This window comes from Scyliorhinus canicula, chromosome 9 (assembly GCF_902713615.1).
Source record: "Scyliorhinus canicula chromosome 9, sScyCan1.1, whole genome shotgun sequence".
NCBI classification, from domain to species: Eukaryota; Metazoa; Chordata; class Chondrichthyes; order Carcharhiniformes; family Scyliorhinidae; genus Scyliorhinus; species Scyliorhinus canicula.
Window position 1 is genome coordinate 155,665,278 of NC_052154.1, and position 26,319 is coordinate 155,691,596.

The 26,319-nt window shown below is 47.3% G+C and overlaps 2 protein-coding genes across 7 annotated transcripts in view; one reads left to right on the forward strand and one right to left on the reverse strand.

The window, feature by feature from the left end:
• The window catches only part of LOC119971816 (GTPase HRas), a 77,357-nt gene extending 76,078 nt beyond the window's left edge, over positions 1 to 1,279 (reverse strand). Inside the window, exon 1 of the mRNA XM_038807994.1 lies at positions 1,039 to 1,279. The gene's annotated coding sequence lies outside the window, so the exon portion shown is untranslated. The remainder of the gene's footprint in view (positions 1 to 1,038) is intronic.
• Positions 1,280 to 1,458: 179 nt separating this feature from the next.
• lrrc56 (leucine rich repeat containing 56) overlaps positions 1,459 to 26,319 on the forward strand; it is a 244,298-nt gene continuing 219,437 nt past the window's right edge. For 2 of the 6 annotated variants that reach the window (XM_038807995.1, XM_038808000.1), the window contains exons 1-2: positions 1,766 to 2,100; positions 13,761 to 13,944. The gene's annotated coding sequence lies outside the window, so the exon portion shown is untranslated. Of the gene's footprint in view, positions 1,478 to 1,765; positions 2,101 to 2,123; positions 2,184 to 13,760; positions 13,945 to 26,319 lie in introns of those variants that run through there. The other 4 variants (XM_038807996.1, XM_038807999.1, XM_038807997.1 and 1 more) reach the window with 3 other exon arrangements.

Below are 26,319 nucleotides of genomic sequence, written 5' to 3' on the forward strand. Positions count from 1 at the left end.
CTCACGGTTTTACTCTTAGCAATATACCCGCAAAACGGAACCAAATAGAGACGAAGCATGCGGACATGTAAAACGGGAAGCTCGGACTGGCAATGTAAAGGGGGCTTTGATGAGCCGCCGCCGCTGGGTAACACTTGGGTCAGCTGGAGAGATGTAGCAATTCCACACAAACGATACAGTGTCAAGGCAGCCGAGACGCTCTCTCTCTCCCGGCTCTTCTCCCTGCCCTTTAATCAATTGCTGCAGCCTAGCTGACTCAATCCACAGTAACCGATCAACACACACGAACACCAACTACATCTTTACCAAAGTGGAACGAAAGGGTGGGAAATTAAAATTAATTATTTACCGTTCTACTAAGTGGGGCGGGGTGAAGCACGGTTTGTTTAAAAAATACGATTGCCTTTTCGTGGCAAGATATCAAAAAAATGCACCTATTCGCTCAGACAGGTAGGAATTATTGCATCCTACATAAATAAAGCAGAACGTTGCGAATGGTGTGAAACTAAATTAAAAACAAAGCGGCGGGGAGGCTTATCAGGTCAGGCAGCTTGTGGATACTACCTGGCTACTTCCAGTTTTTAAATTCCCCATTGCAATTTGGCTCTGATGGAGAAGAGTCGCTTTCACTGTCCAGTTTACAGTTCATTGAGTTGGTCCACCGATATCCCCACAATTGACCCCCAAATCATTTTATTGTAAACAGAACTGGATGGTGTCTCGTCAAACAAACATTACAACCACACAAAAAAAAACATTAATTTCTACAACTTTCTCTCCCCCCCACAAACCAGTGAACATTTGCTATCTAAAACGCTTTAATAAATACTGAACGATTTAAAGAATGCAACAGAATATATAAAATGTTATTTTAATACCTGGCAACACGTTCATAAATACACTGCAAATATTAATAAAATATACGTCGCAAACGGATTTCCATTCATTTAATTTTTGAAGGATTGCTACTTAAGACGCTAGTGTAAATGGTTTTATTTTTCAGCAGCTGGGGCGTTACCCGGTGCTGTCTTGACTTACCAGAAACTGTAATAAGGAAGGCGAAAAAGCCGCAATCAGTAGCAGATAAAGAAATAAAACATAACCGTGCTGGGCAAATTCTGATCGCCTGCTTTACTAGTTCTCAGTAATTGCAGCAATAAACGGATGCTGCGTTTAAAAAAAACATTAATAACAATCAATGGCGCTCTCTCTCTATCTGGCTCCCACTTTCAAAAGTTCCTGCAATTTCAGCTAGCGCAGTTCCCGGCGCTGCGCGCGCAGCACAAAATCAAGTTAATACGACTCGCCTCGGCTAGCTCAGCCTAACCTGCTGGCGCTCCTCTTATTGGTTTCAGGGCGCCGGGCGGCACCGCCTTGATGCTCACCTCTCCGGGCTCTGATTGGCTGTTCGTTCCATCCATCATCTATTTAAATAATTGAACGGTTGGGGGCGGTGCTAAAAGTTGACTGTTTTTTGGTGAGCTTTCCCAAACAGGCACTAACATCTTTATGATTTTATTTTTGTGGTTAGAAAAGTCTCGCGGTTAAACGGTATTTCTTATTTGTCCTTTGATTGGCTGATTCGACTCTGGCAGACAGGCGAGTGTGAGGAACTGCTTTTCGGTTCAGCGTGCGCAATGGCGGCTCTCGCAATGGCCGCCGGGGGTTGTAGTCTCCCCGTTGGTGTCTCGGAAGCAAAGAGTGGCGCGGGGAACTACACTACCCAACCGGCGCCGCGCTCCCCCCCGGAGTGGCGGCGGCCGGGCCGTTGCTAAGGAGAGCAAGCCAGAGCCGGACACCGTTGACGGTGGTTGTGTGCAGAGCGATATTGGCGAGTGGTTGAAGTGGCCGCCCGCCGGCCGCGGCATGTACACCTCGTGCTTTACCGGGGAGGGGGGTTAGTACTCCGCCAGGCACAGGCCCGTCCTCCGTTGCTAGGGAACAAAGTAAAGCGCTCGGTGGCCCCGCCTGCGACAACAACAACTTGTATTTACACAGCAGCCTGAACGCAGTAACATCTTCCAAAATGGTCAAGCGCAATTGAACACCCGACTACAGAAGGAGATAGTGGGACCGGTGACAAAAAACTCAAGCAAAGAGGTTTGGCACAAACAAGTGACCCGAAGAAGGCGAGAGTGTATAGGGATAGAATCCGAGAGCATTGTCAGAGAAGTCCTGCTGAGGTAGTGCTCGATGGGGGAAACACTGAGGGAGGACTGTCATGTCGGGGAGGAAACATTGAGGGAGAGCTGTAATTTCGGGGGGTAGAAACATTGAGGGAGAGTTGTAATTTCGGGGGGTAGAAACATTGAGGGAGAGCTGTAATTTCGGGGTGGGGCGTAGAAACATTGAGGAAGAGCTGTAATTTCGGGGTGGGGGTAGAATCATTGAGGGAGAGCTGTAATTTCAGGGGGGGAAGAAACATTGAGGGAGTGCTATAATTTCGGGGGGGGGGGGTAGAAACATTGAGGGAGAGCTGTAATTTCGGGGGGAGGGGTGGAAACATTGAGGGAGAGCTGTAATTTCGTGGTGGGGGGATAGAAACATTGAGGGAGAGCTGTAATTTCGGGGTGGGGGTAGAAACATTGAGGGAGAGCTGTAAATTGGGGGGGAAAGAAACATTGAGGGAGTGCTGTAATTTCGGGGAGGGGGGTAGAAACATTGAGGGAGAGCTGTAATTTCGGGGTGGTGGGGGTAGAAACATTGAGGGAGAGCTGTAATTTCGGGGGGGAGAAACATTGAGGGAGAGCTGTAATTTCGGGGGGGTAGAAACATTGAGGGAGAGCTGTAATTTCGGGGTGGGGGGGTAGAAACATTGAGGGAGAGCTGTAATTTCGGGGGGCAGAAACATTGAGGGAGAGCTGTAATTTCGGGGTGGGGGTAGAAACATTGAGGGAGAGCTGTAATTTCGGGGGAGGGAGAAACATTGAGGGAGAGCTGTAATTTCGTGGGGGGTAGAAACATTGAGGGAGAGCTGTAATTTCGGGGGGTAGAAACATTAAGGGAGAGCAGTAAATTCGGGGTGGGGGGGTAGAAACATTGAGGGAGAGCTGTAATTTCGGGGGGCAGAAACATTGAGGGAGAGCTGTAATTTCGGGGTGGGGGGTAGAAACATTGAGGGAGAGCTGTAATTTCGGGGGAGGGAGAAACATTGAGGTAGAGCTGTAATTTCGGGGGTAGAAACATTGAGGGAGAGCTGTAATTTCGGGGGGTAGAAACATTGAGGGAGAGCTGTAATTTCGGGGGGTAGAAACATTGAGGGAGAGCTGTAATTTCGGGGGGTAGAAACATTGAGGGAGAGCTGTAATTTCGGGGGGGAGAAACATTAGGGAGAGCTGTAATTTCGGGGGGGGTCGAAACATTGAGGGAGAGCTGTAATTTCGGGGTGGGGCGTAGAAAGATTGAGGGAGAGCTGTAAATTCAGGGTGGGGCGTAGAAACATTGAGGGAGAGCTGTAATTTCGGGGTGGGCGTAGAAACATTGAGGGAGAGCTGTAATTTCTGGGGGGGGAGAAACATTGAGGGAGAGCTGTAATTTCGGGGGGGGAGAAACATTGAGGGAGAGCTGTAATTTCGGGGGCGGTAGAAACATTAAGGGAGAGCTGTAAATTGGGGGGGGTAGAAACATTGACGGAGAACTGTAAATTGGGGGGGTAGAAACATTGAGGAAGAGCTGTAATTTCGGGGGGGTAGAATCATTGAGGGAGAGCTGTAATTTCAGGGGGGGAAGAAACATTGAGGGAGTGCTATAATTTCGGGGGGAGGGGTAGAAACATTGAGGGAGAGCTGTAATTTCGTGGTGGGGGGATAGAAACATTGAGGGAGAGCTGTAAATTGGGGGGGTAAGAAACATTGAGGGAGTGCTGTAATTTCGGGGAGGGGGGTAGAAACATTGAGGGAGAGCTGTAATTTCGGGGTGGTCGGGGTAGAAACATTGAGGGAGAGCCGTAATTTCGGGGTGTAGAAACATTAAGGGAGAGCTGTAATTTCGGGGTGGGGGGGTAGAAACATTGAGGGAGAGCTGTAATTTCGGGGGGCAGAAACATTAAGGGAGAGCTGTAATTTCGGGGTGGGGGGGTAGAAACATTGAGGGAGAGCTGTAATTTCGGGGGGCAGAAACATTGAGGGAGAGCTGTAATTTCGGGGTGGGGGTAGAAACATTGAGGGAGAGCTGTAATTTCGGGGGAGGGAGAAACATTGAGGGAGAGCTGTAATTTCGTGGGGGGTAGAAACATTGAGGGAGAGCTGTAATTTCGGGGGGTAGAAACATTAAGGGAGAGCAGTAAATTCGGGGTGGGGGGGTAGAAACATTGAGGGAGAGCTGTAATTTCGGGGGGCAGAAACATTGAGGGAGAGCTGTAATTTCGGGGTGGGGGGTAGAAACATTGAGGGAGAGCTGTAATTTCGGGGGAGGGAGAAACATTGAGGGAGAGCTGTAATTTCGGGGGGTAGAAACATTGAGGGGGAGCTGTAATTTCGGGGGGTAGAAACATTGAGGGAGAGCTGTAATTTCGGGGGGTAGAAACATTGAGGGAGAGCTGTAATTTCGGGGGGTAGAAACATTGAGGGAAAGCTGTAATTTCGGGGGGTAGAAACATTGAGGGAGAGCTGTAATTTCGGGGTGGGGGGGTAGAAACATTGAGGGAGAGCTGTAATTTCGGGGGGGAGAAACATTAGGGAGAGCTGTAATTTTGGGGGGGGGTTGAAACATTGAGGGAGAGCTGTAATTTCGGGGGGGGAGAAACATTGAGGGAGAGCTGTAATTTCGGGGGGGTAGAAACATTAAGGGAGAGCTGTAAATTGGGGGGGTAGAAACATTGAAGGAGAACTGTAAATTGGGGGGGTAGAAACATTGAGGAAGAGCTGTAATTTCGGGGGGGTAGAATCATTGAGGGAGAGCTGTAATTTCAGGGGGGGAAGAAACATTGAGGGAGAGCTGTAATTTCGGGGGGGTAGAAACATTAACGGAGAGCTGTAATTTCGGGGGGTAGAAACATTGAGGGAGAGCTGTAATTTAGGGGTGGGGCGTAGAAACATTGAGGGAGAGCTGTAAGTTCGGGGTGGGGCGTAGAAACATTGAGGGAGAGCTGTAATTTCGGGGTGGGGGTAGAAACATTGAGGGAGAGCTGTAATTTCGGGGGGGGAGAAACATTGAGGGAGAGCTGTAATTTCGGGGGGGGAGAAACATTGAGGGAGAGCTGTAATTTCGGGGGGGTAGAAACATTAAGGGAGAGCTGTAAATTGGGGGGGTAGAAACATTGAAGGAGAACTGTAAATTGGGGGGGTAGAAACATTGAGGAAGAGCTGTAATTTCGGGGGGGGGGGGTAGAATCATTGAGGGAGAGCTGTAATTTCAGGGGGGGAAGAAACATTGAGGGAGTGCTGTAATTTTGGGGGGAGGGGTAGAAACATTGAGGGAGAGCTGTAATTTCGTGGTGGGGGGATAGAAACATTGAGGGAGAGCTGTAATTTCGGGGGGAGGGGTAGAAACATTGAGGGAGAGCTGTAATTTCGTGGTGGGGGGATAGAAACATTGAGGGAGAGCTGTAATTTCGGGGTGGGGGTAGAAACATTGAGGGAGAGCTGTAAATTGGGGGGGTAAGAAACATTGAGGGAGTGCTGTAATTTCGGGGAGGGGGGTAGAAACATTGAGGGAGAGCTGTAATTTCGGGGTGGTGGGGGTAGAAACATTGAGGGAGAGCTGTAATTTCGGGGGGGAGAAACATTGAGGGAGAGCTGTAATTTTGGGGGGGTAGAAACATTGAGGGAGAGCCGTAATTTCGGGTTGTAGAAACATTGAGGGAGAGCTGTAATTTCGGGGGTGGAAACATTAAGGGAGAGCTGTAATTTCGGGGTGGGGGGGTAGAAACATTGAGGGAGAGCTGTAATTTCGGGGGGCAGAAACATTAAGGGAGAGCTGTAATTTCGGGGTGGGGTGGTAGAAACATTGAGGGAGAGCTGTAATTTTGGGGGGCAGAAACATTGAGGGAGAGCTGTAATTTTGGGGGGCAGAAACATTGAGGGAGAGCTGTAATTTCGGGGTGGGGGGTAGAAACATTGAGGGAGAGCTGTAATTTCGGGGGAGGGAGAAACATTGAGGGAGAGCTGTAATTTCGTGGGGGGTAGAAACATTGAGGGAGAGCTGTAATTTCAGGGGGTAGAAACATTAAGGGAGAGCAGTAAATTCGGGGTGGGGGGGTAGAAACATTGAGGGAGAGCTGTAATTTCGGGGGGCAGAAACATTGAGGGAGAGCTGTAATTTCGGGGTGGGGGGTAGAAACATTGAGGGAGAGCTGTAATTTCGGGGGAGGGAGAAACATTGAGGGAGAGCTGTAATTTCGGGGGGTAGAAACATTGAGGGGGAGCTGTAATTTCGGGTTGGGGGGGTAGAAACATTGAGGGAGAGCTGTAATTTCGGGGGTCGAAACATTGAGGGAGAGCTGTAATTTCGGGGTGGGGCGTAGAAAGATTGAGGGAGAGCTGTAAATTCGGGGTGGGGCGTAGAAACATTGAGGGAGAGCTGTAATTTCGGGGTGGGGGTAGAAACATTGAGGGAGAGCTGTAATTTCTGGGGGGGGAGAAACATTGAGGGAGCGCTGTAATTTCGGGGGGGGAGAAACATTGAGGGAGAGCTGTAATTTCGGGGGGGGTAGAAACATTAAGGGAGAGCTGTAAATTGGGGGGGTAGAAACATTGACGGAGAACTGTAAATTGGGGGGGTAGAAACATTGAGGAAGAGCTGTAATTTCGGGGGGGTAGAATCATTGAGGGAGAGTTGTAATTTCAGGGGGGGAAGAAACATTGAGGGAGTGCTATAATTTCGGGGGGAGGGGTAGAAACATTGAGGGAGAGCTGTAATTTCGTGGTGGGGGGATAGAAACATTGAGGGAGAGCTGTAATTTCGGGGTGGGGGTAGAAACATTGAGGGAGAGCTGTAAATTGGGGGGGTAAGAAACATTGAGGGAGTGCTGTAATTTCGGGGAGGGGGGTAGAAACATTGAGGGAGAGCTGTAATTTCGGGGTGGTCGGGGTAGAAACATTGAGGGAGAGCTGTAATTTCGGGGGGGAGAAACATTGAGGGAGAGCTGTAATTTTGGGGGGGTAGAAACATTGAGGGAGAGCCGTAATTTCGGGGTGTAGAAACATTAAGGGAGAGCTGTAATTTCGGGGTGGGGGGGTAGAAACATTGAGGGAGAGCTGTAATTTCGGGGGGCAGAAACATTAAGGGAGAGCTGTAATTTCGGGGTGGGGGGGTAGAAACATTGAGGGAGAGCTGTAATTTCGGGGGAGGGAGAAACATTGAGGGAGAGCTGTAATTTCGTGGGGGGTAGAAACATTGAGGGAGAGCTGTAATTTCGGGGGGTAGAAACATTAAGGGAGAGCAGTAAATTCGGGGTGGGGGGGTAGAAACATTGAGGGAGAGCTGTAATTTCGGGGGGCAGAAACATTGAGGGAGAGCTGTAATTTCGGGGTGGGGGGTAGAAACATTGAGGGAGAGCTGTAATTTCGGGGGAGGGAGAAACATTGAGGGAGAGCTGTAATTTCGGGGGGTAGAAACATTGAGGGGGAGCTGTAATTTCGGGGGGTAGAAACATTGAGGGAGAGCTGTAATTTCGGGGGGTAGAAACATTGAGGGAGAGCTGTAATTTCGGGGTGGGGGGTAGAAACATTGAGGGAGAGCTGTAATTTCGGGGGGGGGGGAGAAACATTAGGGAGAGCTGTAATTTTGGGGGGGAGTCGAAACATTGAGGGAGAGCTGTAATTTCGGGGTGTGGCGTAGAAACATTGAGGGAGAGCTGTAAGTTCGGGGTGGGGCATAGAAACATTGAGGGAGAGCTGTAATTTCGGGGTGGGGGTAGAAACTTTGAGGGAGAGCTGTAATTTCGGGGGGGGAGAAACATTGAGGGAGAGCTGTAATTTCGGGGGGGGAGAAACATTGAGGGAGAGCTGTAATTTCGGGGGGGGGGTAGAAACATTAAGGGAGAGCTGTAAATTGGGGGGGTAGAAACATTGAAGGAGAACTGTAAATTGGGGGGGTAGAAACATTGAGGAAGAGCTGTAATTTCGGGGGGGTAGAATCATTGAGGGAGAGCTGTAATTTCAGGGGGGGAAGAAACATTGAGGGAGTGCTGTAATTTTGGGGGGAGGGGTAGAAACATTGAGGGAGAGCTGTAATTTCGTGGTGGGGGATAGAAACATTGAGGGAGAGCTGTAATTTCGGGGGGAGGGGTAGAAACATTGAGGGAGAGCTGTAATTTCGTGGTGGGGGGATAGAAACATTGAGGGAGAGCTGTAATTTCGGGGTGGGGGTAGAAACATTGAGGGAGAGCTGTAAATTGGGGGGGTAAGAAACATTGAGGGAGTGCTGTAATTTCGGGGAGGGGGGTAGAAACATTGAGGGAGAGCTGTAATTTCGGGGTGGTGGGGGTAGAAACATTGAGGGAGAGCTGTAATTTCGGGGGGGAGAAACATTGAGGGAGAGCTGTAATTTCGGGGGGGAGAAACATTGAGGGAGAGCCGTAATTTCGGGTTGTAGAAACATTGAGGGAGAGCTGTAATTTCGGGGGGCAGAAACATTGAGGGAGAGCTGTAATTTCGGGGGGCAGAAACATTGAGGGAGAGCTGTAATTTCGGGGGGCAGAAACATTGAGGGAGAGCTGTAATTTCGGGGTGGGGGGTAGAAACATTGAGGGAGAGCTGTAATTTCGGGTGAGGGAGAAACATTGAGGGAGAGCTGTAATTTCGTGGGGGGTAGAAACATTGAGGGAGAGCTGTAATTTCGGGGGGTAGAAACATTAAGGGAGAGCAGTAAATTCGGGGTGGGGGGGTAGAAACATTGAGGGAGAGCTGTAATTTCGGGGTGGGGGGTAGAAACATTGAGGGAGAGCTGTAATTTCGGGGGGGCAGAAACATTGAGGGAGAGCTGTAATTTCGGGGGGTAGAAACATTGAGGGGGAGCTATAATTCTGGGGTGGGGGGGTAGAAACATTGAGGGAGAGCTGTAATTTCGGGGTGGGGGTAGAAACATTGAGGGAGAGCTGTAATTTCGGGGTGGTGGGGTAGAAACATTGAGGGAGAGCTGTAATTTCGGGGGGGCAGAAACATTGAGGGAGAGCTGTAATTTTGGGGGGGTAGAAACATTGAGGGAGAGCTGTAATTTTGGGGGAGAAACATTGAGGGTGAGCTGTAATTTCGGGGGTGGTAGAAACATTGAGGGAGAGCTGTAATTTCGGTGTGGGGGGTAGAAACATTGAGGGAGAGCTGTAAATTGGGGGGGGTAGAAACATTGAGGGAGAACTGTAAATTGGGGGGGTAGAAACATTGAGGGAGAGCTGTAATTTCGGGTGGATAGAAACATTGAGGGAGTGCTGTAATTTCAGGGGGTAGAAACATTGAGGGAGAGCTGTAATTTCGGGGGGGGTAGAAACATTGAGGGAGAGCTGTAATTTCGGGGTGGGGGGTAGAAACATTGAGGGAGAGCTGTAAATTGGGGGGGGTAGAAACATTGAGGGAGAACTGTAAATTGGGGGGGTAGAAACATTGAGGGAGAGCTGTAATTTCGGGTGGATAGAAACATTGAGGGAGGGCTGTAATTTCAGGGGGTAGAAACATTGAGGGAGAGCTGTAATTTCGGGGGGGTAGAAACATTGAGGGAGAGCTGTAATTTCGGGGTGGGGGGTAGAAACATTGAGGGAGAGCTGTAATTCCGGGGGGGAGAAACATTGAGGGAGAGGTGTAATTTAAGGGGGGGGGGGGGGGGTAAGAAGCATTGAGGGAGTGCTGTAATTTCGGGGGGGGTTAGGAACATTGAGGGAGAGCTGTAATTTCGGGGTGGGAGAAACATTGAGGGAGAGCTGTAATTTCGGGGGGGGAGAAACATTGAGGGGGAGCTGTAATTTCGGGGGGGAGAAACATTGAGGGAGAGCTGTAATGTCGGGGGGGGGGGCATTGAGGGATAGCTCTCACGTTTTGGGGGGGGGGAAGTACTGAGGAAGTGCTGCACTATCAGAGGGGGCAGTACTGAGGGAGTGCTGCACTGGCAGAGGATCAGTACTGAGGAAGTGCTGCACTATCGGGGACGTATTGAGGAAGTGCTGCACTAGCAGAGGGGGCAGTACCGAGGCAGTGCTGCACTGGAGAAATATTGAGGAAGTGCTGCACTGGGAGGGATCATTTGAGGAAGTGCTGCATTATCGAGGGGGGGGGGAAGCATTGAGAAAGTACTACTCTCTGGGGTGGGGCGGTAAGTACTGAGGAAGTGCTGCACTTGGTGGGGGGAGCATGGAGGAAGTGCTGCGTTGTTGAGGGAGGAAATTTCTGAGTTAGTGCTGAACTATCAGGAGGGGTATTCAGTGCTGCACTATCGGGCGGGGGGCAGTACTGAGGAAGTGCTGCACTATCGAAGGTGGGGATGAGAACTAAGAAGTGCTGCACTATTAGGAGGATGAGAACTAAGAAGTGCTGCACTCTTGGGGAGTGAGTACTGAGGAAGTGCTGCATTATTGGAGTGGGGAGTGAGTACTGAGGAAGTGCTGCACTATCTGGGTGGGGAGTGTGGACTGAGGAAGTGCTGCACTATCGGGAGGTGAGTACTGAGGAAGTGCTGGACTTTCGGAGGGGGGGGGGTGAGTACTGAGGAGTGCTGCACTATCGGGCCTGTGAGGTGAACATGAAAGATCCCATGGCACTATTAGAAGTAGAGTTTGTACCTGTGTACTTGTGCCAACAATTATCTATCAAACAATATCGCTAAAACAGATTCTCACAGTTTTGGATCTTGCTCTGTACGATTAGGTTGCTCTGTATATTTGATTTTAAAAACACTGTGGGGTTTCCTGAGACTGAAGGGTGCTAAAGAAATGCAAAAGAAATGGAAATATTGGGATAAAACAGATTTCATGTTTTAGTTCTGTGGCTCATTTGCAGACCTGAAATGTTAACTCCGAAACTCATTCCACAGGTGCTGCCTGTCCTGCTGAATATTTCCAGAATTTTCAGTTTTTATTTCACGCTTAAAGTGATATTTTCGTTTGGATTATTGCAAAGAAATGCAAGTCCTTTCCTTGAATTATAGATTCCTGATCTCTGCTTTATTTGATCTCAGCTGAGTTAGATGGGAGTATGATCAGCTGTTGTTCCTGCTTCTCCGGGATCAGTGTTGGGCCCACAATTGTTCACAATTTACATAGATGATTTGAAGTTGGGGACCAAGGGCAATGTGTCCAAGTTTGCAGACGACACTAAGATGAGTGGTAAAGCAAAAAGTGCAGAGGATACCGGAAGTCTGCAGAGGGATTTGGATAGGTTAAGTGAATGGGCTAGGGTCTGGCAGATGGAATACAATGTTGACAAACGTGAGATCCATTTTGGTAGGAATAACAGCAAAAGGGATTATTATTGAAATGATAAAATATTAAAACATGCTGCTGTGCAGAGGGACCTGGGTGTGCTAGTGCATGAGTTGCAAACAGTTGGTTTACAGGTGCAACATGTGATTAAGAAGGCAAATGGAATTATGTCCTTCATTGTTAGAGGGATGGAGTTTAAGACTAGGGAGGTTATGCTGCAATTGTATAAGGTGTTAGTGAGGCCACACCTGGAGTATTGTGTTCAGTTTTGGTCTCCTTACCTGAGAAAGGACGCACTGGCGCTGGAGGGTGTGCAGAGGAGATTCACTAGGTTAATCCCAGATCTGAAGGGGTTGGATTATGAGGAGAGGTTGAGTAGACTGGGACTGTACTCGTTGGAATTTAGAAAGATGAGGGGTGATCTTATAGAAACATATAAAATTCTGAAGGGAATAGATAGGATATATGCGGGCAGGTTGTTTCCACTGTTGGGTGAAAGCAGAACTCGGGGGCATAGCCTCAAAATAAGGGGAATTAGATTTAGGACTGAGTTTAGGAGGAACTTCTTCACCCAAAGGATTGTGAATCTATGGAATTCCTTGCCCAGTGAAGCAGTTGAGGCTCCTTCATTAAATATTTTTAAGATCAAGATAGATAGTTTTTTGAAGAATAAAGGGATTAAGGGTTATGGTGTTTTGGCCGGAGAATGGAGCTGAGTCCACATAAGATCAGCCATGATCTCATTGAATGGCGGAGCAGGCTCAAGGGGCCAGATGGCCTACTCCTGCTCCTAGTTCTTATGTTCTTCTGAAAACTAGAAAGTGAGCCTGTTTATCTGTGTATTAAGTTCAGGATAGGTCTGAAGTGTAATGCGGCTGTAGTTAAATAGTCTGCCACTCACTGTCCACATCGGAAGAGGGGGTTTTGATTCTGTACTCCCTGATGCCTTTCCTCAACACAACAACATATATAGTGCCTAAGACACTTCATAGGAACCTCATAAAACAAAGTAAGACAAAAAACACAAAAGACAATTTTAGGATCAAAGGTTTGGCCAAAGAGGTAGGTTTTATAATTATCTTTATTAGTGTCTCAAGTAGGTTTGCATTTAAAAAAAAATAAATTTAGAGACCCAATTAATTTTTTTCCAATTAAGGGGCAATTTTGTGTGGCCAATCCCACCTACCCTGCAAATCTTTGGGTTGTGAGGGCGAAATTCTCGCAGACACGGGGCGAATGTGAAAACTCCACACAGACAGTGTCCCGGGTCAGGATCGAACCCGGTCCGCAGCGTCGAGGCCTCGAAGACTGCGAGCCAGTGATCGAAGTCTTTTCTGGCGTGAGGCGAATGCGGATCCAGCTGCAGACGGTCAGGCTTGACTCTGATGTCCATGGTGACTGGGAAATCGTACAGCAATAAATTGTGGCGCTAACAATTATACTCAAAGCCGAGAGACTAGTACAATAGAGGCTTTATTGCTGTACGATGTTGTCCCTCCATCTGCAACAGTAGACTAAGGGTCTGAGCAGCTCTCATACATTTATACATAAGCTCCCTGTGGGCGGAGCTAGCCGGCAGGGGTTGACCGGAGGAACCTGTATTACAGGTACAGGCATACATCCCCCTACTGCAGTACGCATAACTACAGTGGTTATCTCACCACAATAGGCAGATGTGCTAAACAACTGCTTACATTAACACTGCAATGAAGCTACTATGGAAACCCACTAGTCGCCACACTCCGACACCTGTTCGGGTACACTGAGGGAGAATTCAGAACGTCTAATTTAACTAACAAGCACATCATTCGGGGCTTGTGGGAGGAAACTGGAGCACCCAGAGGAAATCCACGCAGACACGAGGAGAAAGTGCAGACTATGCACAGACAGTGACCCAAGCCGGGAATCGAACCCGGGTTCCTAGTGCTGTTCTGCAACAGTGCTAACCACTGTGCTACAGTGCCACCTTATAATGAGTCTTTTAAAGGAGGAAAGAGAGGAGTAAGCAGGGTATTCCAGGGCTTGGGGCCTAGACACTGCCACCAATGTTGAAGTGATTAAATTTGGGATGTGGAAGAGGTAGAATTAGATGAGAGTTATGGGGCTGTAGGAGGTTAGAGATACGGAGAGGCAAAGACATGGAGAATTTAAAAATGAGGATGGGAATTTTAAAATCGATGGCTAACAAAAATATTCCACAAAAACATAAGAAATGACAAGATACTGAAGGCCATCTAGGTTCCCCTGAAGCTTTGCCTAGGCAAGTCAGGAATGCATCAGAAGGCAAGGGAAGGAAATTGTAAAGGAAAAAAATCAAACTTTGCCTGTTATGGATATGTAGCAACAATTAAGCATTTGGCCCTGTTAGATCACTTTATTGATTATTTTGCTTCTGATCACACATCTCTCGCAGGGTTGAAATGAGGCTTATTTACAAAATATGCCTAGTTTGACACCTTGGGCATCCGAACAAGGCAGCTAAAGGACCGAACAGGAAGGCCTCATTAGTTTTGATGTATTATGATGCGCTGCGCTAGGAAGGGAGAAGAACTCTAAAGGTTATTCATGGAGTTTGAGACACATTCATTTTCCCCAAGGTAGGCAAACCATTAGCCAATTCAAATACCTCTATCTTTGAAGCTATTTATCAGATTGTCGACTTGAAAGATTAATTCAAACAGGGAGATCAGTTGGATTTGTTTGAACCCATCTGTGAGTGGCAGTTGCAAGTTTCTGAATAAACATTTTTTATTCCCTTGTAACCTGGACATCAAAGAAACTGATGAGTCATGTCCGTGAGGGTGGATACAGTGAGGCTGTGTAGTCCATCTGTGTTAGCTCCGTTTCCAGGGCTGCACCAGTTTGAGTTTATACCTCACAGCCTTTATCCAGTTTCACCGTCACTTATGAAGCTAAGGTGAGGTCTAAGATTCCATAGCTTGGCAAAACTGAACTTTCTTGTGTTTTAAGGTTCAGATCATACTGTGTTAAAATAAAGGATTTTTGTATGTTTCTTTTTGATATCCCAAAGTAATATGTATTTACTATGGACCTAGGACAGGGGATAAAACAAACTGTTTATTTGTTTAATGCTGAATAAATCCACCTTTAATAGTTTATAATCCACAGGGTCAGAGAAAACATTTCCAAAGTTAAAGAAACCTTGTGATACATTTAGCAAGCCAAACACAAGGGCAAAGGTTCTCTACTTAACTGTTGGATTCTCTACATCTGGATACTGGGCAAATACAAATTTTGAAGAGGCTTGACAGGGTGCATACTGATGGTATTTTTGGCCCTGGCTGGGGAATCTAGAATGCAGAGGCACAGATTCAAGATGAAGGATAACTCATTTAGGATTGAGAAGGAGAAGTATCTTTACTCAGAGGGTTGTGAGTCTTTGGAACACTACTCCAGTGGGCTTTGGATGCTCCATTGTTGAGTAAATGTTTGGAGTCTCAGGGTATATAGGGATATGGGGAGCAGGAGGGAAAAGTGAAGTGATGGAGCACCCGGATGCTCTGGGTTCCTCCCCAGTCCAAAGATGTGCAGCTTTGGTGGGGTTACTTGGATAGGGCAGGGGATTGGGCCTGGGTAGTGTGTGCTTTGAGGGTCAGTGTAGTCTTGGTGGGCCGAATGGCCTCCTTTTGCATTGTGTAGGGATTCTATAAATGGCAGTGCAGGCTCAAGCGGCCTTGTGGTCTCCTGCTGCTGTTTGTTAGGTTCTATTTATTTATTTATTTTTAAAAAAATATTCTTATTGAAGGCATTTTTCAAAAATACAAAAGACAAACCTCAGCAACAGGTAACAACCCACCTTCCTCATCTCCCCGCATCCTCCAACCCTCAAGCCCCCTGTCATCTCAAGCCCGACACCTTTTTTTTTCTCCACCCAAACTCCCGGATCTTCTGACATTCCGAATATTGTCACCTCCGGACTCGTAGAAACCCCTATGCCCAGAATTCATTACATGTGAAAACCCCTTCCAAAACCCCCTCAACCTCGGACACGCCAAAACATATGCACATGGTTTGCCGGCCTTGCGCACACCACCCACACCTATCCTCCACCCCAGAAAAGAACCGACTCATCCTCGAGACTGTCATGAGGGCTCCAAGTGCCACCTTAAATTGGATGAGACTTGACCTCGCACACGACGGGGAAGCATTCACCCTTCGCAGGGCTTCCATCCACACCCCATCCCCCAACTCTTCCTCCCACTTGCGTCTGATGTCCTCAGGAGTGCCCTACTTATTCATCAGCCCTCCATATATATATCCGCTACTCTCCCCTCCCCAATGTCATTCTTGGATAATAACTTGTCTTGCAGCCCTGGAGGCAGCAGCTCCGGAAAGGACAACTTTTCTGGTTCTTCACCTGCAGGTACCTGTACCTGTTTCCCTTAGGCAACTGATACACCTCCTCAAGCTCTTCCAGGCCTGCAAACTTTTCATTCACGAACAAATCCCTGAAGTACTCTATCCCCACCTTCCGCCATCCCTGGAACTTTGCATCCAGCACTGGCGCAAGCCTATGGTTGTCACATATCAGCACACAGTGACATGCCTTCCAGTCTGAAGTTTTACCTACACTGGAATTTAGAGTACATTTTTTTTCCAATTGAGGGGCAATTTAGCGTGACCAATTCGCCTACCCTGCATATCTTTTGGTTGTGGAGCTGGGACCCATGCATGCACTGGAAGAATGTGCAAACTCCACAGACAGTGACCCAGGCCGGGATCAAACCCGTGTCATCAGCGCTATGAGGCAGCATTGCTAACCACTGCATCACTATGCCACCCTCCAGTCATGAATGATGGTTGACAATTAAACAACTCTCTGGAGGAGGAGACTCCACACGAATATCCCCATCCTCAATGATGGGGAAACCCAGCACAACAGGGCAAAACCCTAACCCTTGTTGCATTTGCAACAATCTTCAGCCTGAAATTCTGAGTGTCAGAGGTCACAGCATCACAGATGCTAGTCTTCAGCCAACTCTATTCACTGCACGTGATATTAATAAATGGCTGAAGGCCCTGGATACTGTAACGGCTATGGGCCCTGACAATGTTCTGGCAATAGTACTGAAGGCTTATGCTCCAAAATATGCCGTGCCCTAGCCAGGCTTTTTCAGCACAGCTACAACACCGTCATCTACTCGGCAATGTGGAAGATTCACCAGGTATGCCCTGTACACAAAGCAGGACATATTCAACCCTGCCAGTTACCACCACATCAATCTATTCTCAATGATCAGTAAAATGATGTGAGGGGTCATCAACACAATCAAGCAGCACTTACTCAGGAATAACCTGCTCACTGATGCTCAGTTTCAGTTCTGCCAGGTCACTCTGCTCCTGACCTCATTACCGCCTCAGTTCCAACATGGACAAATGAGCTGAAGTCCAGAGGTGAGAGTGACTGCATTTTGACTGAGTTTGATATCAAGGAGACCTTGTGAAACTGGAGTCGATGGGAATTAGGGAAATCTCTGTTGGCTGGAATCTGTGACCTGGCAGAGGCCAATCATCTCAGTTCCAGGATATCACTCAGGAGGTCCCCAGGATAGATACTGAGGCTCTACCAGCTTCAGCTGCTTCATCAAAGACCTTCCTTTTGCATTTTGGAAGATCGAATACAGGTAGGGAATATACAGTGAATGGTAGAACCCTCAAGAGTATTGAGTCAGAGAGGTCTAGATGTACAGGCCCACAGGTCACTGAAAGGGGCAACACAGGTGGAGAATGTAGTCAAGAAGGCATACGGCATGCTTACCTTCATTGGCCGGGGCATTGAGTATAAAAATTGACAAGTCATGTTGCAGCTGTATAGAACCTTAGTTAGGCCACACTTGGGAGTATAATGTTCAATTCTGGTCGTCACACTACCAGAAGGACGTGGAGGCTTTAGAGACGGTGCAGAAGAGATTTACCAGGGTGTTGCCTGGTATGGAGGGCATTAGCTATGAGGAGAGGTTGAATAAACTCGGTTTGTTCTCATTGGAACGACGGAGGTTGATAGGCCACCTGATGGAGGTCTACAAAATTCTGAGGGGTATAGACAGAGTGGATAGTCAAGACATTTTCCCAGGGTAGAGGGGTCAATTACTAGGGGGCGTAGGTTTAAGGTGCGAGGGGCAAGGTTTACAGGAGATGTACGAGGCAAGTTTTTTTACACAGAGGGTAGTGGATGCCTGGAACTCGCTACCGGAGGAGGTGGTGGAAGCAGGGACGATAGTGACGTATAAGGGGCATCTTGACAAATACATGAATAGGATGGGAATAGAGGGAAACGGACCCCGGACGTGTGGAAGATTTTAGTTTAAACGGGCAGCATGGTCAGCGCAGGCTTGGAGGGCCAAAACGCCTGTTCCTGTGCTGTACGTTTCTTTGGTCTCAATGCTGATACCGCCACCGGGTTCACAAAGTATTGGATCGGTGAGAACGGCAGGGGTGCCAACATCTGTGTCCTCAAATTGCTTTCCCTACACGATGCTACCTCCACCTGCCCACTTCCTAACCATCCGCCCACCCTAACCATTGTGATATTTGTGCCCAGCAGTAATTCAACAGGCTCGGCAAAGGCAGCAGCCACCCTTACGATCCCTTTCCAGAAACACCATCCTCACCCACGAAGTGTTCCGTGTCCTCACAATCCTATTCACCTTTCAAAAAAGTGACTTTGGAACAGAGATACTGAAATCCGAACAGAAACTTGGGCAGCAACGTCATTTTCACAGTCTTTACACGCCCTGCCAAAAACAAGGGTAACACATCCCACCACTTGCCGTCTGCCTTCATATCCTCCACCAAATGCGCCAAGTTCAACTTATGTAGCTGGGCCCAACTCTGCTCTACCTGTATCCTGACCTAGCGGAATCTCACCCCCACCACCCGGAACGGCAACTCCACTACTCCCGTCATCTTCATGTCCAACTGCCAAGTGGAAACCTTCCCCACCCACCCTGTCTTCAGCCTTGTCTGATCCCCCAGCTTCAGGTGTGTCTCCTGAAGAAACACAACATCCACCTTCAAACTCTTTAAGTCTGTGAAAGCACGCAACTGTTTAACCAGCCATGTCAGCCCCTGCACATTCCACGTAATCAATCGGGTGGGAAGGCTCCTCACCTCCCTTGGCAGTCAGCTATATCCCTTCTTTACACAGCTCCCCCGGTCCATGCCCCGCACTGTGGAATCTCCCCAAGATGTCCGCTGCCGTCCCTCCTTAACCAACTGCACCACACCAGCATTTCTCACGTCAGCATCCCTCCACTCTTTCCCCACCCCCCCCCCCCCCCCCCATAACCAAACAGGAAACCAACCGATCCCCCCCTCGCCCACTCCCTCCTCCTGTCGACCCCCACTTTACTCCCATTAACTAGCGAACTAGCTAGCATGGTGGTCCCCGCCCGGGGACTCTGTCTAACCCCTTCCCCAAATCTGCCCTTCATCTCGCCCGCCCCCCCCCCCCCCCCCCCCCCAATCCTGGAAACCCAAACATAAAACAAAGCACACTCACTCTCTCTGCTGCCAATCTCATTAAATTCACCAATCCACCTATCCTGAGAACCCACATTCCCTACATTTAACATCTCCAAAGTTCAATATCCTCCCACTTCTCCCATTCCATGGTGTCTCAAACTCACTCGCCTCATTTGGCTCCTGATTCTGATGCGTAACCCACAGACGAGCAGGGTACAGCACACCAATGCTCACCCCCTCTTTGTAGAGGGCAGTCTTGATCCAGTTGTAGTCAGCCTGCCGCTTGGTCAGCTCCACACCCAGGCCCAGGTATATTCTCAGTTCATTCTCCTCCCAGGTGCATTTCATCGTCTGCCTCGCTCATTTCAAGATTTTCCCCTTATTGAGAAAATAATCAGTCTCACCACCATTGCCCGGCTCCCCCACCTTCAACCTCCTCCGCAGCACCCGATCCACCTCAAAGGACCGTGCAAAGACCACTCCCCATCAGCTTCTCCAGCTTATTTACCATGTATTTGGCGGCTTGCACTCCTTCAATCCCCTCAGGCATCTCCATGATCCAGAGATTCTGCCTCCTGGAGCAATTCTCGCAGTCCTCCGCCTTCTCCCTCAACGTCTTTTGGCTGTCCACCACCAGCACCATCTCTGCCTTCTGCGAGGCTAGCTGGTCCTTGTGCTTCCCCATCGACTCCTCCACCTTCAGGAGTGCCAGGTCCTGCACCTCCAGCTTCTGCTGCACTCTTGATAGCCACCCTAAACGATTCCACCACCGTAGCCAGGTCCTCTGAGGTCTCCTTCCTCTGCTGCTGGAACTTGTTGTTCAAAGAGTTCACAAGCTGCTCTATAGACCACTGGACGGGCAATGATGCCCCAGCGCCTTCTGTCATCTTTTTCTGTCGCACCTCGACTTGCTGCACTCCACGTCTGGTAAGCCATAAACCGGCCCCACCTTCAATACTTATGCACCATTCGCCAGCAAACACCCCTCAAATCGTATGAGGAAGGACCTGACAATTCCACCTTGAGCGGGAGCCACTAAATGTGCGACCACTCACTCCAAGGCTGCCACCAAAAGTCCTTAGGTTTATTTAATATGTAACAATATATCTTCGACCATGCAGGTCTTGTGGTGGACTGAGTGATGTCCCTGCCTCTGAGCCAGAAGCTCCAGGTCTAAGCGATAGGTTCTATTTATCATCACTACCATACAAAAGACATTTCCTCAAAGTGGCCCATGAGCTAAGAATTTGTGTGAAGTGTATGTAGCCCCCTTGTGATTCAATTTAACATTAACCAGCAGCAAAACTCTAATCTTAAATAAGATAAAGGATTGTTTATTACAAAACTATTGCTGTAAGTTACTTAAGTTTTCTTCTTGGGCAGTCCCTCATGGTTGAGGATGACTTGCTTCCACTCTGGGGAGGAGGGTTCTGCCAATCCTGGATCCAGAGACTCTGTCACAGGTTTGGCAGGTGGTGTTTGATGAGGTGGGTGGGTGGGCCGCTCTGGATTCTGCACACTCTTTCTGCTGTTTACACTTGGCCTCCGCGTGCTCCACCCTGCAACGCTCGAGGTGATTGGTGCCTTTGTGGATGCTTCTTCTCCAGTTTGTCAGTTCTAAAGCAAGCGATTCCTATGTGTCGATGGGGCTGGTTTAATTTATTCAGGGAGGCTTTCAGATTGTCCTGGTAACCTTTCCAATGCCCTCCTAGTGATCACTTGCCATTGTAGAGCAATGTTTCAGCAGCCTTGTGTCGGGCATGTGAGCAATGTGGCTGGCCCACAATGTGGCAGCTGGTTGAGCGTGACCAGTGCCTCGATACTGGGGATATTGGCCTGGGAGAGGACGCTCATGCTGGCACCCTGTAGATGGTTATATGGGATTTGCGGAGAAATATTGGTGATGTCTCTCTAGGGATTTGAGGTGTCTGCTGTACATTGTGCATGATTCTGATGCATACAGGAGGGCTGCTCTGTAGACCATGAACTTGGTGGTGGACTTGAGGTCTGAGTCTTCAAATACTCTGTTCCTTGAGCATCCGGCGCATTGGTGTTGATGCTGGATTTCATCATCAATGTCTGCTCGAGCCAAGAGGAGGCTCCTGAAGAATGGGAAATAATCCAAATTGCCCAGGGGCTCACTGCGGATCTTGATGGTCAGACGGCAGTTTTGTGTGGCAGGAGCGGGTTGGTAGAGGATCTTTGTTTTCTGGATGTTAGTCTGAGATCCATTCTCTCGTATGCTTTGGTGATTGCGTCGGCAATGGTTTGTAGCTCGATCTCTGAATGTGCTCACACACAGGCGTCGCCTGCGTATTGCAGCTCAATGACAGAGGTTGGGGTGCTCTTGGTTCTCACCTGGAAGCATCGGAGATTGAACAGTTTCCCGCTTGTTAGCTCCACTCCATCAGGGAGCTTCAGCATGATGGGGTGGAGTGTTGTTGCAAGGACAATGGACAAGAGCGTTGATGTAATGATGCAACCCTGTTTGACCCCAATTTGCGCACACATTGGGTCTGTAGTGGATCAGTTGGTGAGGATCATGGCTTGCATGTCGTCATGGAGCAGGCGGAGAATGATGACGCATTTCTGCGGGCAGCCGAATTTGAGCAGGATGTTCCACAATCCCTCACGGTTGACAGTCGTAGGCCTTTGCGAGATCAAAGAAGGCCATGTCATCCTTTCAGTGGCTATTTGATATTCCAAGACACTCCTTTTTTTAAGTATCTTTCTTTATTTGTTTGTGGGATGTGGGTGTCACTGGCTAGGCAATATGCCCATCCCTGAGGGTATTTAAGAGTCAGCCACATTGCTGTGGGTCTGGTGTCACATGTAGGCCAGACCAGGTAAAGGTGACAGATTTCCTTCCCTAATGGACATTAAAATAAAAATAATCTTTATTAGTGCCACATGTAGGCTTACATTAACACTGCAATGAAGTTACTGTGGAAAAATCCCCTAGTCGGGACTTGTGGGAGGAAACCAGAGCACCTGGAGGAAACCCACGCAGACACGGGGAGAACGTGCGGACTCCGCACAGACAGTGACCCAAGTCGGGAATCGAAACCGGGTCCTTGGCGCTGTGAAGCAACAAGCAACACTGCTACCGTGTAAACCAGATTGGTTTCTCCGACAATTGACAATGGTTTCATGGTCATCATTAGACTTAGAATTCCAGGTTTTTTATTGAATTCAAATTCCACCATCTACCCTGGTGAGATTCGAACCAAGTCTCCAGACCATTCGCTGGATTACTAGTCCGATGACAATACCACTATGCAACTGCAACTTGGAAACTTTATCCTTAACAAGCCAACTCTGCGTCTTGACTTTTCTATTTCCCTGGTGGAAAAAAATCCTGACTTCTGCAGAGCTGAAACAGTTAATAGCAAGTTTTACATTACCTCGTGCTCTAGATTCTGTGTTAGTACAATGGGTACTTTGCAATCTTGAGAAAGAGACTTGACAACTGAGATTGATGAAGAGACATACGGTACTAAATGTGATCATGCCAATAAAATTTTGATATGCAATAGAATGGAACTCAATTCAAGATAGTGCACCATTTATCACACCTAGTTTGAGACACAGATTTGATCCTGCTGTATCGCCGATATGCCTAAGTGCCTGCTAGTCAAGGATGATTATATACACTGTTTATGGATCTGTGTCAAGATTTGATCCAATTGGTCTGGTGTAGTTAAGGTGCTGGAGAGGATATTTGACTGGACCTTAGAGTTTGATCCTTTGTTCTTAATTCTAGGTCTTCCAGATATGAGTATATTCTGCTCCTGGAATAGTAATGAGGATCCTTCAATTCAAAATTGGCATAAATTAGTCATGGAATGTTTCCCTATGGAATTGAAAAAAAAATTTTTTTTAGAGTACCCAATTCATTTTTCCAATTAAGGGGCAGTTTAGTGTGGCCAATCCACCTACGCTGCACATCTTTGGTTGTGGGGCCAAAACCCACGCAAACACGGGGAGAATGTGGAAACTCCACTCGGACAGTGACCCAGAGGGGGCCTCAATGCCATGAGACTGCTACCCACTGAGCCACCGTGCTGCCCCCCTTATGGAATTCTTGACATCTGCGATCATTCTAAGTCTGATACACTCTGTAAAGTGTGGAACCTCCATTTCAAATTTCTAGGTTCCGTTTTGTTCGACTTGCTACTGCAAGGTTTCCCATGAGCCATATTGCAAGTCGTGATCTCGCTACACATAAAGTTGTGCATCTTGAAACGTTATCCTTCCATGATTATTTGGCCATATCCTGTACCCCCCCATAATTTTCTGATTAATCTGGTCTGTAAATAGAGCATTGGTTCTTAAGAACCGTTGGCCTGAATTTAATCCATCTTTCCCTGTTTTTACATCTGCAGGAATGTTTGTTCTGTACTATACCAGTTGTGCTTTGGAAAAATTGCAGCGTTTTAAAAAAAAAATGATAAAACAATGATACAAATATGTATTAAAAGATAATAGGGCCAAACAAGTTGATTATCATCCACTTCAGGCCAAAAGCAAGCGATAAGAGCGGGCAAGATTATTAGTCAGCTACGTGATGGAAACAAAGTTGGCACCTCACCTATTGCTATTCAAAGCTCCAGATTACAAGGTGCATGTAAAAGTGCATGCTGCCTTTCTGAGTGATCTGTAACACACAGTTTTACCAAACTTTTAGTTACTTGTCTTGATATTTGTTTCTTTTATAATGTACTGTGAAGTGCCTTGGAATGCTTTACTACATTAAAGGCAATATATAAATGCAAGTAACTGTTGTCATTTACTGAAACTGAGAAGATTTAAGAATTTTAAAATTACGAAGGACTTTCAGGAAATGGTGAATCTGATTGTGAAGTCAGTGATATGGGATTGTCAATTTAAATACATTACTGAAAGTCAGATTAAGGGAAATTTCTTCCTGCAGAGGGTTTGTTGGAGCTTGGCAAACTGAGTCCTCAATTTAGTAATGGTGATGACCACCGAGCACAATAATAACTTAATGCTATCCATTGCTAGTGTAGAACAATTACATCCCGCATTTGCATTGCCCACTGGCCACATATTGCAAACTGAATTTCTAATTAATCTATGAAAGAGAAATTATGCTGTTGTTGGGGATGTGATCTCAGTAGTACTCTTTACATGGTGTGCACTTTAACTATTTTTTGTATGTGTGTATGTTGACGATTCGAAGACCAGAATGTGCAATTATTTATTGATTGTTGAGAGCTTTATTAAATAGTAGATATTTACATCAGGTGTTTTTCGTTAAAGTTATTGCATGTGGCTAAAGCCTTGGTGCCTTGGTGCATCTGGTGGCTGGTCAACAATTTCCATTGGGTAGTACTGCTGTAGCACCTTTAATGTACACATTTATAGAGGAGTGACAAATTACTGAGTTGGGATGAAAAGGTGGGTTGTGAGAAGATTATTTAGAGGAGAATGATAGAGTTCTTGGGAGGAAATTTACTTGATCTATATTTATAGCCAATGAAATGTGTTCCTGTTTGGAAGAATTGTTTTCTGCAAGGTTGTTAAAAACCTGTCTCACTGTGCGTATGCATGTGTGTGTGTTCCTTGCAGTCAGTATGTTATTTTATTTTCTGCCAATGATTTTTGTTTACTTGACTATTGGTCCAGCTGCTCTGTGATTTGTGATTCTTTGTTTGGTACATTCTAAGGATGTGATTAGGTAAGGTACTAGTATACGGTTTTCCTTATTTCAAGCTGTGTAGAATGCAAAACGACATTCCTGATTCTTGGACACATAATATTCAGCCTAAGTAGATATAATTATTTCATGATTTCACTTGTCAATGTAAAGACTCCAGGCAGTCTGTATGGAAATAACTAGCTGCCACAGAATTGCAAATGGAATCTAGAATGACATCAGTTTCCTATTTTAAAAAGAGCATCTGAACATAAGTAGTATTTGTTTTGTTCTGTTGGTCAGTAATGGCACCAACAGTACAGTAGAAGCTTGTTTTACATTTCTAAGGCAGAAAGATTCCCTTATTAACACAACTACGCCAGGTCAACAGGAAAAATAAGTAATTTTATTGAAGGCATGAATTGGGGATGTCCAGGAAGCTCATAGAGCTAGTCCTGCTCTTTTTCACGATAAAGATTCTGAATTAGACCAATCACCGAGAAAACTAGTGAAAGTGAGTTTTGTTGGCATTTCCTTTTCAGTTTGCGGGGCCACGCTTTAGAGCAGCGAGTCCCTGCACTGAAAACCTTCAACATCATCTTGCCGTATTACACTTTGGGGTTTAGAATATGTAAAATGGGCTCCACTTGAACCTGGCTGGGATCAGTGTCCTGGCCAGTCATAGTCCTTAGGGTTCTGGACAGGGCTTTAAACTAACAGAAGGAGGGGGAGGTGTGCATGGAGAGGAAGGTGGTGATGGTGGTGGATGTTGGGAGTGTTCAGCAACACGTAAAAATCCAAAGAGAAAGGTCAAGGTATTGGAACAGTACAGTGATGTGGGTAAAGACAACCAGAGAGCGATAGAGAGTTTAACAAAACAGTAACATCATTATTGAAAGGAATGTAAGTTTAAAAAGTGAAATTAAAGGTTCTTTATCTGAATACTTGAAGTGCCTGCAATCAGATAGATGAATTGGTAGCAAAAATAGAGATAAATGATTTAGATCTAATTGCCATTACAGAAACATGGAGCGCAATCTTCCCAAAAGGGAACAAAGTTCCCTAGCGAGCCCGTTTAGCCGTGTGTTTCCCGACACTCGCAGTGCCAAGAATGACATGGCTATTCAATGCTACTCCTGTCGAAAAAGAAGCCTAAATGGAAAACGCACGGCCGAGACCACACATAGCTCCATTTTTTACAATGGAGAGCCTGCTTTTAAATGCCATCCCAATCTCTGAGGCCCACAAAAAAAACCTCCGACCACCCCCAGCCTGAATGCAATATGGGCGGGTACCCCGGCCAGGCCCTCCCCTCTCCTCTTCCCCCGCCATCTTGGCAGTGCCAACCTTAACTGCCAAGCTACTCAGGGTACCCTGTCCAAAGGGCATGCAGCTGGGGGCCTCCGATCTCCTTGGAGACCCCCACCAGTGCCGTTCTGTCTGATTCCCATTTGTGGGGACTAGTACCAAACAGCGCTCACCTGAGGTCTCCACGGCAAAGGGAGTGAATCCCAAAGCCTCGGGTACCTTGGAAATCTGCACATTAGAGTCAGGCTAGCTGCCTGACTCTAATATGCAGATTTATCATAAGGCATAGGAGCAGACTTAGGCCACTCGGCCCATCAAGCCTGCTCTGCCATTCAATCATGGCTGATATTTTTCTCATTCCCTTCTCCTGCCTTCTTCCCATAACCCCATATACCCTTATTAATCAAGAACCTATCTATCTCTGACTTAAAGACACTCCGTGAATTGGCCTCTACAGCCTTCTGTGGCAAAGAGTTCCACAGATTCACCACCCTCTGGCTGAAAAGAATCCTCCTCATCT